General features: G+C 42.5%; 1 protein-coding gene and 1 long non-coding RNA gene across 3 annotated transcripts in view; one reads left to right on the top strand and one right to left on the bottom strand.

The window, feature by feature from the left end:
• The window catches only part of LOC128340719 (uncharacterized), a 54,473-nt gene extending 46,264 nt beyond the window's left edge, over positions 1-8,209 (bottom strand). The window contains exon 1 of the long non-coding RNA XR_008313918.1: positions 7,982-8,209. This is a non-coding gene — a long non-coding RNA (uncharacterized LOC128340719). The remainder of the gene's footprint in view (positions 1-7,981) is intronic.
• Positions 1-18,119, top strand: part of CSMD1 (CUB and Sushi multiple domains 1) — a 1,678,033-nt gene that overhangs the window by 631,947 nt on the left and 1,027,967 nt on the right. The window lies entirely within an intron of this gene.

The following is an 18,119-nucleotide window of genomic DNA, read 5'->3' as shown; positions in this document are numbered from 1 at the left end:
CATAAATATAAAATTATTATTATAAACATAAATAATGTTGTTATTTAACATTTTTATTATAAACATTTATAAATCACTTTTCAACAAAGCAAGTTCTCATAGGAAAATGAATGATTTCCTGTACTAAAAGGACTCACAGTCTAATTAGCATGGAACCAGCACACCTGAAGGACTGACTTCCCTCACCTGACCTTTTTCCAATAATTGTATTAAGTCTTCAGAGGGCCTTATCCCATACCCTTTCATACACTGGATGGTGATGACCAGCATTAGGGCCTTTATGGCACCTCATATCCGAAATGCCCTCCTAAGAAAGGCTTCCCTGGCATCAAATTTTTTGTCCTTCCTTCATCAAGCTAAGTCTTTTTTTTTTTATTTGCCCAGGTCGACATTCAGCTTGTTAATTACTGACTTTAATTTCAGGAAGTGGTTGTTCTACCATTGTTTTATTGGCTTTATTAAGTTGTATGGTCTATTTTGTTTTTCATTGTTCTATGCCTAATTTAAAATTGGTAGTTTTATTGTATTGTTAACTGCTAGGGGAACTTTCTAGCTGGAGAGCAGCATATACAGTGTGAAAATTTGAGTTATTAATTGTGATGGACTGATGCTTAGTGCTTTCTGTTTAATTGTAGATTGGCATTTTATTATTCTACTTGCTGATTTTATTCCTTTTAAAAGTTACATTTTGTAAGCTTCTGGGGACAGGGGAGCACTTGTGGTTTACACATAGCACACAGGATTAAAATAAATGAACTGACCTATGTGCCTTTTGGAACAGCTATCTTGTACCATTGTCTTATGCCTCAAGAGTTAAAGGAGGGGGATTTAAATTTTTTTATAAAACACATTTGCACAGCAGGGCAATTTAAATTCTCTTCTTCCATATTTTGCCCATTATCTTTCATGACAGAGAGACTGCCAACTGCAACTTGCCCAACCACATCTGGGAAATATCTGACAACATGGAGCTTGAGTCTTGTAACACATTCGATTGTAACCTTACAAAGAAAATAATTGGTGTGCAAGGTGGAAAATGCCATAGTATATAGCTCTTTTCTCTCTGCTTAGCACTTACTGCTAGCAGTATTTCCCCCTAGATCTAAACATGAAAAGGGTTGGGCTTTACCTCAGCTCTCTGCTTGAGTAGGGGCAATTTGGAACAATACCACAATTTTCTTCACAACAATGAGAGAAAGGGATAGTGCTTAAGGTTGTGTTAACAGAATGGTTCACATATTGAGATGTACATTCCTATTTCCAGGGACTTCTGTGAAGTGAGAATCAAGCCATTACTGTATCATCAGCATCTCCTTCAACAGAACCTTCTCCTTTTATCTAGAAAGTCAACTGATCTCTCTCATCAAATCCTTTCATCAAATCCTTTTATACTGTCCTCTTTATGTGAGCAAATCCACTAATCCAACCAGCTATCTAGTTTAGTAACTCACATACAGTACTTTCTCTTCTCCATCTGACTTTTCATGCTCTTTCCCCCACCATTCCCACACTTCATCCTGTCTCTTGGGCCCTCCTTCTATAGATTTGTTGTGAGGATTAGTGAGGTAATCATTGTATGACTCTCATAAGGTTAATTTAAAATAAAGTATTGTAATATGCCAGTTGAACTGCAAGTTATATATAAATGTTAAATTGTAATGATGATGATATAGTATTTAATTGACTGCTGAGATTGTTTCCTCTAATAGCACTTATGGAGCGCAGGCAAGCTCTGAAAAGTATTTGTGTAGTAATATTGAGTGGGACTTATAGGGCTAAATATAAAGCCAAAGACTCCACCCTTTAGATTGTAAAGTGACAGTGCAGTTTAACAATCACATACCTGTCAACATGTCCCCATTTTCCCATTCAAGTGAATAGGAAAACAGGGACATGTTGGCAGGTATGCCATCAACCTGTAGATATGGAAAAAGATACTGGCTCTTTTGTTACAGTCATCAGTTAGGAGACTTATCAACAATGTAAAGCAGGCCTAAGTCCATTGGCCAAGACAAGAGCAAAATTAAAAACTTATAGTGGGGAAACCATTTTGCAACTAGAATCTGTAAATATCCTAGTCCACATTTAAAGGACAATGGAGAGCCCTACAGGTATTAGTAGTACAAGGGGAAAGACCAAACTTGTTTGATCATGGCTGAAATAACTCAAATTAGATTGGGATGAAATATGTAAAACTAGCTGGGCTGGGCGCAGAGCATCTAGGCCTCTAGTACTTCCCCCTCCTTCCCTCCTCCCTCTCAGTTTTCCCTCTGTTCTCGGGGGCCCCTTGCCACAATTGTCATTCCCTGCCTGTCCACCGCCGCCGCTTTCTTGCACTGCTTGTTGCCAGTGTTTTCTTTCCCCACCCTGCCACCACTGCCATTTTCTTTCCTCAACCGCCCGCCATTTCCTTCCCCCTGCCCACCGCTGCCATTCCCCCCACCACAATCCCCCCCCCGCAAGTCTGTCTGCCATCTCTGCTGCTTTCTTCTCCAGGAAAGCAGAACTCTCTCAAGAGCTGCCACTCATGGGATTTGCGATGGGTGTGCCTTAGAGAAATATAGATAGATACATAGAGACACAGGAATTCCCAGTCTTAGAAGAAATTTTCAGAGCCTATCCCACAGTGGTTTAGTGTATATTAAAAGGACTGAAAGCCTGAATTTACATCCAGGAGGGCAGTTAGCCAAAACATTTAAAAGCCAGAATGGTTTCATATGGTCTTCGAGATGAAATGAAACTGAACTGGAAAGACTGGAATGGGAAGGCATTATCTCTCCTGTACCACTTTCTGAATGGGCAACACCCATTGTACCTTTGGCTAAGCCACATGAAACCATCTGCATCTGTGGAGACTCTAAAGTCACCTTTAATCAAGTCTTTAACTAAGTTGAATAACTTCCCTATTCCACAAACAGGGGACTTGTTAGCAGTGCTGGGCAGAGGACAATATTTTAGTACACTGGACATGTCCCAAGCATACCAGCTGATGGAACTTGAGGAGGATTGCAAGAAATTTAACACAATCAATACCCACAAGGGATTGTGCCAGTATAATAGATTGCCCTATGGAGTTTCATCAGTACCTGGGATCTTTCAAAGAGCCATGGAAACTCTCTAAAAGAACATCCCCACAGTAATGGTGAGGACTGACAACATTCAAATCACAGGCAAAAGAGATCAATAACACCTTTTAATACTCGAGACAGTGGCCAAATTCGCATGTAATGCAGACCCTTGGTTTGACACCCGCCCCTGCTTTCCTGTCTGCATTTGGACGAAATGGAGAGTGGGCTCTCTGCAGTCAGGGAGACTGAAGGGAGGAGGGGGAACTGGCTGTGCAGGCTTCCCTCTTGCTTGAAGGACAGCTGGCACAGCCAGTCATGCCCAGGGAGGAGCTTCCTCCCTCAACTCCCTTTTCACGGAATGCAGCCTCCAGTGCTGCATTTGGACGTCACACTAGCAGACTGTGAATGCACCCAGTGTTTCAACGATTGGAAAATGACTGAGATTGAAACAAAAAAAAGTGATTTTACAAAAGACCTGAAATACAATACTTGGGATATAAAATTAATAAAGATGGTGTTTATCCTGTGTCAGACAAAGTCTCAGCTACTGAAAAAGCACCTGCTCCATTAAACACATCAGAACTTTGGCCTATATGGGAATGCTGAATTACTATAATCTTTTCCTACCAATGCTTGCAGCCCTCTTAGAACCATTACACCAACCCTTAAGGAAAGGAATAGGGTGGTACTGGGGAGAAAACCCAGGAAAAGCCTTCCAAGAATCCCAAGAGGCTATTCTTATCATCAGAGTTTTTGGTTTATTTTGACCCCATGCAGGAATTAAGCCTGCCCTGTGGTGCTTCATCCTATGGAGTAGGAACTGGGCTGTCCCATTAAAAAAATCATGTCCATCATGCCAAAGACAGGCATGATGCATGGCATGGATTCCAGGCATGATCCAAGAACAAATGGGACCTTTATATTTTTAAAAAAGGGGTCAAGGATGTCCGAGTCCGAGTAGTCAGGATGAGTAAAGGTCACATTCGCTTACACACCGATGAGCCTGGGGAACCAGGGCCAGAGATGATTGTTCAGCTGAACTAGAATGATGTAAAATACCTGAGACTTCTACATCAGGTGGTTTGGAGTCACCTTCATCTACTTCTGGTAAGGAGGTCACAGGGGCTAGAGACAAACAGATACACCACCCGTCTAAGGGGAAGTCTACTCCTGAGGATGATAGGCTTCTTGGGTAATTACATCCCAGCTCAAAGCAGCCCCATGGTCCTAAGGCTGAGCACTGCTCTTCTTAGCTGACCCATATAGGGTCAAGGTGTAAGCAAGAAGCATTGCTACCATCAAGCCACATCATTTTTACGGTTGATGATGCCCCTGTGCCAAGAGAAGCCCCAGGCCAATTACCCTGAGCCATGAAGCCTCTAAGGGATAGCTGGAGCTCCCCTTCACACAAAAACCGCATGCCTTAGGGCACTCACCAATAAACAGTGCCTAACCACTCTCTAACCTACACTGTACCTGCTGTTTTGACCATGAAGCCTAGCTAACTATGGAGAACAGTATGAGGTAGGCAAAAAAACACCCCCATCGCTGGCCAGTTTGATGAGGAGCCAAATTCCTACACAGCCCCAAAAAGGACAACCAGCCCAAACCCAAATTGTTCTTCAGGGAGGGATGCCTCATAAACACTGACTGCTAGTTTGGGCTGGAGAGAATTCTGTAGGCTCTCTGGCTTTGCCCACCCAAACTCTTAACCAGTTAAATAACCCCCACCAGCTATGTGCTATATCAAAGGTTAGGTGGGGCAAAAGCCCTGCACCAGGCAGACACTGGGTGGACAGTGTCATTTTCAGAGCTCATCCAGAAATACTCTATTAGAGCAGAAACAGACATTACCTATTTAGCTCTGAGGTAGGTATGGGCAGGTGCAGTGGGGAATGACACAAAGCACTTTACTTTTGTATTTACTTTTGCAGAAATAAAATTAGCTTTCAGTGGGAGAAATTGACAACAGGGATGAAACCATTGAAAAACCCTTCGTTTTTGAGACCAGTCACCATCCCCTAATCAGAGGAACTCGTACCAAGACTTTCCTTGAGAAACTTAAATCATTGGGAGAACATATCGTCATTTTTTCAGATAACCAAGGCCCTGACTATTTCGAACTTTAAAGTCAGCAATTTGAATGTCTCCAAAACCTCAGTGCGCCTCATGAAGGACTAATGCAATCTGAAACCAGCCCCTGTGAATAGTAAGCTGCCAGCTAACTTTTCCAAGCTTGAGTTTTCTGAACTACTTGAGGGGGTTAAAAGAAAATGAGATCAAAGCAGAGCCAAACCCTAAATTTTTAAAGTTCTTTAGTGCCCAGAGAAGTCCACCTACACTCTCTGATCAAATCTTTAGAACCATCTGTCAATACAAAAGCACAAAACTGACCTCTTCAAAAGTTGTTTGGTTTAGAAAATAATCCTATTTTGCCAAAGATACCAATTCACCATTTCCAATTAGAAATGCAAATTGAACTCATAGATTTTTCAGCTAACCCTTCGGAGTTCAGTGCAATTGGAATACACACTAAACCACCAAGGGATTTTGGAGAAACGGGATTCTCCATTTTATACAGAGGCGTAAGTAGGGGAAATAGCGCCTAGGGCAAGCACTGAAATTGCTACCCTGTCGAAACAGGAATGATGGGACTTGTAGTCAACAATATCTGGAAATCCTTGTTAAAAGGAACACTGTACCATCTAGACATGGTTGTTGATCAAAACCTGAAAACATGAGCCATCTCTGTAAAAGACTTAGAACAACAGTCAGGAGTTATGCAAAGATTCCAAGTGTCATTTTCTCTGTCTCATCTCATTCTTTTTAAAAAAACATGACTTTGTCCTAGAGGATCACCTGCCCAAATAGCCACTAGCAAAATAGGGGAAGAAGAAGGTGGTGGTGGTGGGGTGTCTATAAACCAGTGAATGATTCCTGCCAGCCTTTGTCTTATGATGACTGTTGGCTCATGATGGGGTATATGTGCATTCACCACACCAGTGCTTACTTTGACACCAAGAGGGAGGAGGATACATTAGTTTGCCACACTAGACAGAGGCATTTGCAACAGGAGCAGACAGCCAAGTTCTGCCAGGGCCAAAACCAGCCCCTGCCAGACTAAGAAATCATTGTAATTTGCCCCTTCCTGTCACAAGCAGTGTGCTGCTCTTTTATTATTGACTGTAACTCTCAGATATCCCAGTCATGGATGGAAAATTCAGGGTCAATTTACAAGAGACACATTTTCTACATGGAAGTTTCTTCTGTGCAGGTGTTGTGCAGAAACCCATGTGTAGTGACCGCCAGGGGCATAGGAAGGTTGGAATGGGCCAAGATGAGATTTTAAAATGGGCCCCCAGCCCCTCAAAGTCCAGGGCCTCCACACATCCCAGGCCCCCAAGGATTTAAGTCTGATATTTCAAAATAAGTATGCTGCCTGGAAATACATTTCACTGAATACACACTTCACAGTATATAGTGATATACATTGAGTACTACAGGTGAAACTCGGAAAATTAGAATATCGTGCAAAAGTCCATTAATTTCAGTAATGCAAATTAAAAGGTGAAACTGATATATGAGACAGACGCATTACATGCAAAGCGAGATAAGTCAAGCCTTAATTTGTTATAATTGTGATGATCATGGCGTACAGCTCATGAAAACCCCAAATCCACAATCTCAGAAAATTAGAATATTACATGGAACCAAGAAGACAAGGATTGAAGAATAGAACAATATCGGACCTCTGAAAAGTATAAGCATGCATATGTATTCAGTACTTGGTTTGGGCCCCTTTTGCAGCAATTACTGCCTCAATGCGGCATGGCATGGATGCTATCAGCCTATGGCACTGATGAGGTATTATGGAAGACCAGGATGCTTCATTAGCGGCCTTCAGCAATTCTGCATTGTTTGGTCTCATGTCTCTCATCCTTCTCTTGGCAATGCCCCATAGATTCTCTATGGGGTCAGGTCAGGCGAGTTTGCTGGCCAATCAAGCACAGTACACTGTATACTTTTCAGAGGTCCGATATTGTTCTATTCTTCAATCCTTGTCTTCTTGGTTCCATGTAATATTCTAATTTTCTGGGATTGTGGATTTGGGGCTTTCATGAGCTGTACACCATGATCATCACAATGATAACAAATTAAGGCTTGACTTATCTCGCTTTGCATGTAATGCGTCTGTCTCATATATCAGTTTCACCTTTTAATTTGCATTACTGAAATTAATGGACTTTTGCACGATATTCTAATTTTCCGAGTTTCACCTGTATATATTTGTGCTACTTTTAATGCCTAGAACACACTAGCAACGCTAATTATTAAAATGGCCCCCTCGCTGCAGATTAGCAAAGGAGACTTTCAACCATGCAGGTGAGCCTATGTTTGTTTTCTCAGAATTCTGAACAAATTCAGTAAAGTTTGATTCCAGGAGGTTTTTCACACGAGGCTTTTAAAGCCCTTTAACACACATCTCCTCTGGAATGGAGGTGCTGCATTCACATGTTGGCCAGATTTACCCTGAATCCCCTGCAAGTTATTGGAGAGCAGTTCACACACAAGAAAAATAAAATAAAATAAAAGCACAACACATGCTTCACAGTTCTCACTCAGACCTTCTGGGTTGCAAAACAACTTGAACATAAGTGCATTTATAAATGAATGAAAGAATGAAAAAATGAATAAATATTTGTTCCAGAAGTTTTTGTAATTTTCTGACATGAAACAAGCCACTTATAGGCCTTTTTAGATAGTTTTTGTTTTTAAAGCCAGCACATTTTTCAGTCTGTTTTAAATTAAATATTCAGAGACTTCTCAGTCTCGCCCCACCACCCATATCAAAGCCCTATGGCAAGCAGATCCCTATATAGGGGGGTAACCACAAAAAGGAATTCACAGCCTACCTTGCAAAAGCTGTGCTGGATGGTCTGGTCTGCTGCAGGGAGCTCTGCCAGCCTCCTCCTTCCTGGCTTGCTGGGGCCTGCTGAGTTCAGGCTTCAGGGAGGCCTACTCAGAGGAGGCCTCTCTGGAAGCCCCGCCCACCTGCCGATCAGCTGAGAGGCGGGGAGAGAAGAGCTCTGCAGTTTGCAGGCTGCTCCGATCCTAGGCCTCTTTGCCGATCCTAGGCCGGAGCTGGAGGCAAGTGGCTGAGGGGCCCTGGGGCTGGGCAGGTGGGCAGTGGGGTGGGGGTGGCAGGAACTGGAGTGGCGCTCCCCACCTCAGTGGCGCCTAGGGCACGTGCCCTGCCTGCCCCCCCCCAGTTCCGCCTATTATTTTATAAAACTGCGAGGCCTAGTAAGGACTGTGGAGGGAGCAGCACTGACAGTCTGCAAACCTGATCTTTTGGGGGAGTACAGTCCCACCCAGAGTAGGTCATGTACATACCCTGAACAAAGCAGTTTTCAATCATATCTCTGCCTCGTGTGGATTGATTGACACTTGTCTAATGGTTTTAAGTATAGAGCTTGAATATATGCATTGTTTACTGCAATTTGATGCATTTGTTGAAAGGTGAAGTGGGGTTTGGGGGTTGTTGTTTGTTTTAGTTTTAAATAGTTCTCTGTTAAACATATATTTGTATATCTCTTGTTGCAGAGAAGATAATAATAAACAGAAAATAAAAAGGGAATAATTGCAGTTGTTTCCTGTGCAGTTATGAAGATATTTCATGAAATCCATAATTTGAATTAAATTATATTTTAGTCTAGTACTTAAAAATGAGAAAAGCTTTTTAAGGTAATACTCATACAATCCAAGATAAACTGATGTTTTAATGGGGATTAGAAGGCTATTTTATGCCAAACTACTTCAACCCAAAGTACTCCCTGCATCTTTGAATTAAATATTATTTCCTCTTAAGTATCTGTCAGATTTAGACCTTTCAGTAATTAGACCCCTTGGGCATTTCCCCCACCCTAATAGTTATTCCGAAATTCAAAAAAAGTAGGTAACTACTTGGAACAATGCACTTTTCCCTGAAGAAATGTAATTGTGCAGGGGTGTGAAAGGGTAGAACTATAAAAGTGGGAGGATTAAGATTACAGCATATAAATTACTTCACTAGCATTTTCCCTGTGCAGTAATTTTCATATCTGTGCCGTTTGATAATTATCATTGTTGATTATTGAAGATGGCCATTTGACTTGAACACTGATGCAAGTTTTTGGAATTTCAAAGCTCCTCCCTTTACTAATAGACAGTTTATTCCACTCAGGAGAGGGGTCATTTTTCTCATTGCAGATTTATGCTCTTGTGTGTCTTAAATGTTAGAATTGCCACTGATATTGCACCTGAAGTAAAATTCAAAGCGCATTTGGGGTTTTTCCTTAAGTGAAGCATCTGATGAATTTTTGAAATTCATCAGATGCTTCACTTAAGGAAAAACCCCAAATGCGCTTTGCATTTTACTCTTTACTTTGAATTTTTCCTTTGAGGAAGCTAAAAGAGTTTTCATAATACTGCCTAATATGCTAAAGGGGGAGTAGAAAATCTGAACATCCCCTAATTATCACAAAATTTTACGTAAAGCAAAGTAAGTTTAGATACTCAGTCTTAAGAAAAATAGTTAAGATTTTTGAGAGGAGTCAGAATTTTGATGAAACTAGGTGAATCTTTGATATGGAGAGTATCAAGAGCCTCCTGATACTCTCCGTGACAAACATAGTCAGACATTCAGCTAATCATGGATGCTGTACCCAACTACACTGTTCATAGAAGTGCACCTGTAAGTCCCGCCCTTCTGAAGCTGTTCCCTCCTCCCACCATTTACCACACTTGTGTCTGTCTGAAGAGACAAACAGGCTACTTGGAGATTATCTCCGTGATTGTGCCTGAACCAGTTCGATGCTTCCTTAGGGAAGTACCAACCATCTCAGGCTCCCACATCTGAACCCGTTCGGTGGGGATAGGTTCCTTTCAAAACCAGCAGGCATGCAGGTTGCGGGGAGCAGTGCCACAGCTGCACGCATCCTTTTGGAAAGTTAGCACTGCACCCAGAAAAGTGGTAGGGCGGTGTAGGGAGCTGGTTGCTGATAGGGACCTGATTGCTACTGCCACTGCCACCATTGCTGCCTGCCACTGCCCAAAGAGCTTTTACAATAACTGCTAAAATAATTGCTACCATTCTGAAAGTGCTACCACTCTCAGTAAGCCCCCTCAGATATCCACAGCACTTTCAAGGAGGGCCCACTTGTACTGAAATTGCCCACCTGGCCCACTTCTGCCATTGATGAAAATAGTGGCAGAATTGGAAGACATTTTGATTCAGCCCTAAATTACATTCATCTTCACATCAGCAAGAGTGATCTTTTTGTGGTTGCATGAGTTCCTCCCAGAGCCCTTTGCAAGTTCAATTTCTCTTTACAAAGGGATCTGGAAGGCAAGTTTTGGGGACCTGATACCTTTGGGTCCCCAAATCTTGCTATGTGACCGGATATCTTTGGGAGATGGATCAATGTAAAGTAACAGCATCTGGAAGAAGAAGCCCCCACCTCCTCTTCTGTCCACTGATGCAGTTTGCTGACCTTAATAGCCTGATAGGATTTGGGGGCCTGTTAGCTGGCAGCAAAGTTAGAAGGAAAAGACAGAGTGAGGAAAGCCAGCTGAATAAGCAGTTCAATTTACAGTATATCTGCCCCTCAGAAGTCCTGGATAGTGATGTCATAATCACATCAGCGAATGAGGTATGTTTTTAGTCTCTCTCCAGGACTGCAATTTTCAACTAACTTCAAAATACATTTTTGTAGGAAAACTATAACAGTTAGAGCAATGGTTCTTTTTTATAGGTATGGTATGAGTAACCGTTGACAACACGCTGAATTTTGAAACTTAGGGGAAAGGGTCAATGGACTTTTAAACTGCCAAGGAATCTTGAAGGTAGCATTGGGGGGCTAAAAAAAAATCTGACCATGGTGCTTTCCAGATCAGACCCTGCAAGGGGTCATGTCGTATCTCGGAAGTGTGATTCCACACTTCCTGCATTGTGACACCGCAGTCCCTACGCAGACGGAAAGGTGCCATTCACATTTCCAATGCCTTGTTTTGAATTTAATCGCTGTGATATAGAGCTAGGATGTCGTATATGCGGCTTAAGAAAGTTGCTGTTTTTTCAGGTTGTTAGTTTCTGTGACACTGCTCCCCCTGCTGTTTACATTTCTAATGTGACTTGCCTGAATGGAGGCATTTTGCTGCTGTTGAGCAGCTAGCCTGGAAAGCACCCATGAACAAAAGGGCTGCTGACTAGTTTGCCTTCCTTCACATTATCACACACTCAAATCTGTGCTCTGATATAATCACATTCACTATGTGATCTCTAATTGTCTGGAATTATATTAGGAAGGAGACATAAGACTAACTAGAAAGAATAACACAGAAAGAAATTCTCTGATGAGAGAATTTTAAGATGGATTGTTTGATATCTGTTACCTGGGGACCCGGCTTGGCAGTGGGGGGTAGGGGCTTCTGTAGCCAGAGCTGTGAATCTGTTCTTGGTACTCACAGCAAACGGCACTGCCTCAGCTGGGCGGAGGAAGTTTTCAATCCTTAGCTGTTTCTTCATCCTAGTTCTTCCCCTCCTTCCTCAGGTGGGCTCTTGTTGCTGGGACTCTTTCGTAGTCTTTTTCTCCCCCCCCCCCCCCAGGAGCAGGTCAGCCCCTTGGACAGGGCTGCTCAACTTCGGCCCTCCTGCAGATGTTGGCCTACAACTCCCATAATCCCTGGCTATTGGCCACTGTGGCTGGGGATTGTGGGAATTGTAGTCCAAAAACATCTGGGGGGCCTAAGTTGAGCAGGCCTGCCCTTGGATGACATGCCTGGTGTGGGGGAATGTCCGAGCACAGGCAGGAGCTTGGAAATTAGGCTGTTAGCCCATCGCTATCTTGTCACTCCTCCCCAAGATGCTTCACATTTTCTGACCTTGAGCCATAAAGTATATGAAAATGTGTATTTAAAGCATGAGAAGCCAGAAAGAAAGAACATCATGGTGTTGTTTAATTTTACGATGCTGCCTTTATTGTTAATGTTCTCTTATGTATTCGTTTTCTACAATATTTTTTTTAAAAAATCCATTGTTTAGGCTTAACTAAGCCAATTTTCTAGATAGGAACTATTACCGATTTGATATAAGTATTATATATCATTAAAGTTTTGCTGCTTTGATCCTTAATTTTAGAAATTGACATGACCCATGAAAAAAGCACACTATTTTTTAAAAGTTAGATTTGAATTGTTCTATCATATTTGTACATTGTCCCAAACTTGCATCTCTGGGCAGTTTACAATAACATAAAACTAATTAAAACATTAAAACAAATTAAAACCACAATTTTAGTTTAAAAACCTTGGTTGAATAAATGCATCTTTAAAGACCTTTTAAAAGCTGTTGGGGATGGGGAGAGTCTTATTTCAGCAGAGAGTGCATTCCAAAGTCTTGGGGCAGCAACAGAGAAGGCCCATCCTTCATCCAGAGGAGCGGAAGGCAATGGCAGATGGACCTCTCCAAATGATCTCAAAGGTTAATGGGGCTCATAGTGAAGAATTCTCTTAAATTCTCTTAGAGAACATGAATACACAAAATATTAATATACTGCTTTTCAACCAAAGTTCCCAAAGTGGTTTACATAGATATAAATAAAAAAAATAAAATGTGTCCCTGCCCCCAAAGGGCTCACACACAAAAACATAAAAGAGACACCAGCAATGGCCACTGGGAAGATGCTCTGCTGGGGATGGATAGGGCCAGTTGCTCTGCCCTTGCTAAATAAAGAAAATACCACTTTAAAAAGGCACCTCTTTGCTCATTTATCAGGAGACAAATAGAATACGTTCTCTTAATAATTCATAATTATTGAATTATTGATTGCTTTTAAAATAGTCATGTGTCATATTTAAAATATACTATCTTCTGGTTGGCATCCAAATAACTACTTCATATGTGATGTATTGTTCTGATGCAACTAGAGAGTCAGTGTAGTGTACTGGTTCGAGTGTTGGACTAGGACTGGGGTGGGGGGGGGCTGAGTTAAATCCCTGTTCATCCATGAAACTAACTGAGTGCTCTGGGCCAGTCACATCTCTCAGCTTAACCTACCTCACATGGCTGTTGTAAAGATGAACATAAACCATATACACTGCTCTGGGCTCCTTGGAGGAAGAGTGGGATATAAATGTAAAAAAATTAAGTGTCCCTTTAGTTTCAGAAATAGTTTGCCATCTGTCAGTTAGTATCAGCTTAAATTACACAGCTTGTGGAATTAATATTATATTAATTACAAAGCTTACCAGAGAGCAAGTCCCATTGAATACAGTAGGGCTTACTTGCAAGAAAATATGCAGAGGATTGTGCTGTTAGGGTACTTTTTCTGGAAGCAGATATATCAACAGCATTTAAAATTCTTCTCTTTTTTGCCAACCAAAGGGACAGACTAACATACCATTGTCACTTGCATGCTTTGTTTCTGTTTCTGGAGTGACAGTCTGGGAAAGGATGATTATAACTGAGTCATTGGCATGGATGAGGGCAAGGAAGAGTTAACAAGGAAGAGTTAACACTGTTAACACTTAGCCCCCACCGTGGTCCCAATTCAGAATGGGATTTCTCGCAACTGGTAAAGGGAGGTGATATTTGCCCTAGGAGGGAAACTACCATTGGCACCAAGGGCAAGTTCCTTCCTGAAGAAAATGGCAGCTGCAGGCAGGCCTTACCAAGTTAGGGCAATGGAGGTAGAGATGGTTAATTGCCACCTTTAATTAAGGGCTAATGATGTATGTAACATTTATTTATTTTATTTTATTTGAACATATTTATTTATTTATTTTACATATTTTATACCGCCCAAAACTTACGTCTCTGTATGTAGTTTGGTCCTCAGTGATTGGGACTGTATTGGTTCCAAAGTCGTTCAGTAACAAGTGAGCACCAGCAGTTGATGAGCATATGGATATAACTACATTTTTCCGGATAAGGGGAAATATATTGGCTAACAAGACAGAAATGTCAAAGTCATCCCATTGAAATTGAAAGCACAAATTAGGCAATGCCTGACTTGCCCTTTTAATTTCATTGGGACTACTTTGAATCATTTCTTTCAGGTTAACCATCAAATAGTCAACGGTTTAGAAAAGTTCACTAAAAATTACCTTCTTTATGGTTTTTGTTTTTGTTTTTTGTTCATGATGGTGAATGTTTTCTGTAGTTCTATGAAGCTTGCTCATATTTGAATTTCATTTGAGGTAATTAACTTTCATTGCAGAGCTGTCACTTTACCACTTGAAATGTGGTTGGTTTTAGATACAATTCGAGATAGTAATCTGGATAGCTAAGCTGCAAAAATGATTACTCTGTGAAGTAGTTGTGATAAAAAGAATTCCACAAGGAACTTTTGTGCAGTGCTAGAGAACAAAGGTCTTTCAGAAATTAGTGATCAATACATACTTGCTTACACTTATCACATTAAAGTGAACAACTGGAAATCTGTTGAAATTATTTTTAACACTTTCATTAAAAGGTGAGTTAATAGGCCAACCCCCCCCCCAAACCAAACCCCTATGATTCTGTCAAATTAAATAGTATATTCAGTTGTAAAAGGAGCAAAACAATGTGTTATTTTGGCTCACAACGTCAGGTAACAGGCAATCAAGCACCTGTTCCATCCAGTTTCCTATTTCAAATATGGCCAATGAAGCTACCACACCACAAAGATAGCCCAGGAATCTGCCCAGTCTTAATAACTTGTCAGGGCAGCATCCAGACTAAGATTTGCCCAATAGATGTGTAGGGAGGGCAGCGGCAGCCCAGATGCAGGGTGTGTGGTTTTGCTCACAAATGGCCCCCCCCCCCATTTTTAGCAAAATCCGGCCAGCGCCGCATTCACAGCAGGGCTAGGAGTGCCTCTCCCTGCCTTTAAAGGCAGAGAGAGCTGCTCCCGGCTACACTGCAAACGCGGCACTAGCTTGATTTTGCTCACAAATGGGGCACGTGGCCCCATTTGTGAGCAAAACCACACACTCTGCATCTGACATCAGATGCAGGGGGCATGGCTGAGGCACGAGGTGCCCAGGTTCTTTGAACCAGTTCACGCTATGGTGGCCCCACACCTGTTGCCGAAGCAAAACATTTCCATTGCATGGGTGCCTTCATGAACATATCAGCAGCCACAGCAGCTGCAGAAAGAAGAGGAACATTTGTGAAACTCTTCCCTCCACCAAAACATTGGAAGTATTCTGCTTCCATGAATATCTGGATGATGCCTATAGCTTTTTGACTTATTCTTTTTTAAAAGTTGTACACTCCACCCAAGTGGCCCTCCTTGAGGGAAGGTGAGGTGGTCACCTCAGGGAACAGGTTATTGGGGTAACAGTCATGAGGCAGCAAAATACTGTATTCTCCTGCTCCCTCTTTTTTAAAAAAAGGCAAGAGGGGAAAGAGGTTGTACACAAGGTGGATGGCATTCAGCACCCTGCCATTGGTGCAGAAGGGTTTAGAGCCACCACAGACTCCACCTTTCCACTAAAAATGCTCAAGGTGGCTTGTAACAACAAGCAGAAATTAGGGAAAGGACCTTTTTGGTGTTGCAGTCACCATCCATTTATGGATCAGCCTCCCCAGTCAGGTTTGCTTGGCACCATCACTGTCCTCTTTTTTAGATATCAGGTGAAGACCTTTTGTTCTCCGAGGCTTTTAAAATGCGTTTTTAAGCACTATTGTCTTTTAAGTTTCATCTTATGGTAATTTTTGTTTATCAAACAACAGGCACCTGTTCCATCCCGTTTCCTTAAAAAAAATTTTTTTTGCTTTAATGTCATCATAAGTGTACATTTTATTTTATCACTTTTGTTTTGTAAACTGCCCAGAGGGAAATTGTTATGAGACAGCTATATAAATTATTGCTTTTTTGTTGTTAACACAACTTTAAACTGTTAGAAATAAGAAGAAAATGTAAGAAAGAAAGAAATGACACCAAATTGTAGTATGAGATCAGCAGCCAAAAGATCAAAGCCACTTTGTTGTGTAGAGCATCATTAGCATTAAAGGTGGAAAACAGCTCTTTTGGGTGCTTTCCAGACGGCGACTTAAAATGGCTTCGCAACATATAGGCTTGGTGCACATTTGTACTATCTGGGTTTTGACACTGTCTTGTATACAGGAACAGCAAGGTGCCGTTCGCACAGCCAGAGCCTGGTTTTGGATTTTATCTTGACGTTTCAGGCTTATAGCATTTTATGTGTTACCAAAAAAAGTAGCTGATTTTTTTAGTTTTGAAAACAGTTTACAGGCTTGCTTGGTTTACTCAGAGGTAAACAATTTAGTTCAATGGGCTTCCTCCCAAGTAAGAGTTCATAGGATAGCTGTCAAAATTTGGCCTGCATAGAGGCAGACTATTTTTTTTTTTTGGCCTTTTTTTTTTTTGGCAGGAGCTTGGTGCTCTTACACAAATCGTGGCACTGCAAAGAGGGGCAAGTTTTGGTGGGGTCCACCCAATGACCACTAAGGTGAGGGGATGCCTCCCCGCCCATGCCTGGCTTCAGTGGGGAGGTGTGGTGGACAGTGAGAAAGGAGACGGGGCTTGAGAACCCCTGCTGCTGCCTCTGCTGATGTGTGCTCTCTCTCAAATATGCCCCCCTTCTCTCTCCCTCTCTCTCTCTCACACACACACACACACACTTGTCCCCACTTAATTTGCTCAGTTAAGAGGTGGGAGAGAAGGAGACTGTTGTTCCTTCTTTGCAAAAGGCAGATTGGTGGCAGCAATGTTCCACCAGTCCCCTTTCTTTCAACTCATGGAGATATGCCTTTTAAGTCTCCCCTACACTCCATGCTCTGTTTTCAAGAATAAAAAGCACCCTAGGAGTAGGGGTGTGCAAATAGGTTTGATGTCTTATGTCTTCGACATCGAGCTGGTTTGGTTCTACCGTCTGGGGTCAAACCAACCCACCCCGTTCGGTCTGACCCCAGACCGAACACCCCTGAATGTTCAGGTGGTTCATGAGCTTCGTTTTGTTAAAAAAAAAAACACCTTTTACTCCCCTCGGGGGAGTTCCTGGAGGCAGGGGGGTCTGCGGAGGTCCCCCCTCCCCCTGCTGGCCTTCCTCATACCCCCCTCAGCTGGTTCAGCCACTCTTCGGCCTGTTTTTGGCCTTCACCCGGCAGCCTGGTGGCCATTATGGAAACGCCATACAGCCCAGGCCATGCAGAGGTCATGTGCACAGGCACACAGGCTCCATAATGGCCGCCGGGCTGCCAGGTGAAGGCCAAAAACTGGCCGAGTGGGAGTATGAGGAGCGGGGGTATGAGGGGGGAGGGGGAACCTCAATGGATCTTCCCTGCGGCTTCCAGGAACTCCCCTGAGGGGAGTAAAAGGTAATCTTTTTTAACAAAATGAAGCTCGTGAACTCCCCCAGACCAAACTGGACAGAGGGGGTGCTGGACCGAACTGGTCCAGTTGAGTTCGAGGCCAGTCCAGCTTTGAACCCAACTGGGCCAGCCGGTTCCGTGCACATCCTTACCTTGGAGTTATGCACACATGGTTTCATGCTGTGGGGTAAATGTTGAGCGAAGCCACTTTGAATTACACTCAGGCATCTGAGGGAAGCAGCCCCCCCCCCTCTGCTCTCAGGTTTGCTTTTGATGCAGGTTCGCATTGCATGCCTCTGTATTTTCCTTCTAGCCAATGGGGAGAGAGCAAGCGAGAGAACACTCCTTGGATAGGAACACAATGATTCTGCCTTAGTGCCTCTCCCTATTTGCTCTGGTGTTTTCAGAAAAACTCTCTTGAAACTAGCATTTTAAAAACCTGGAAATACATCAAGATAAGTTAGAATTCGGAAGACAAAACCCAATATGTGTGGAGTGCTTCCAAGGATCTTGAATGGATTTCAGGGTAAGTTTTACTGGTGTATGAACACACATACTCTCTGCAGGGTCAAAGGGCCCAGGCCCCGAGGACTGAGGGACGGTTTAAGCCAGAGGGTAAGAACGGTTATCCACACTCTGACCTCAACCCTTATCGTACCAGTTTTCAGGCATAGGGTAGCATTAGAGACACA

The sequence above is a fragment of the Hemicordylus capensis genome, chromosome 1, assembly GCF_027244095.1.
Source record: "Hemicordylus capensis ecotype Gifberg chromosome 1, rHemCap1.1.pri, whole genome shotgun sequence".
In the NCBI taxonomy this organism is placed as follows: Eukaryota; Metazoa; Chordata; class Lepidosauria; order Squamata; family Cordylidae; genus Hemicordylus; species Hemicordylus capensis.
This window is presented reverse-complemented; position numbering and strand designations above follow the sequence as displayed.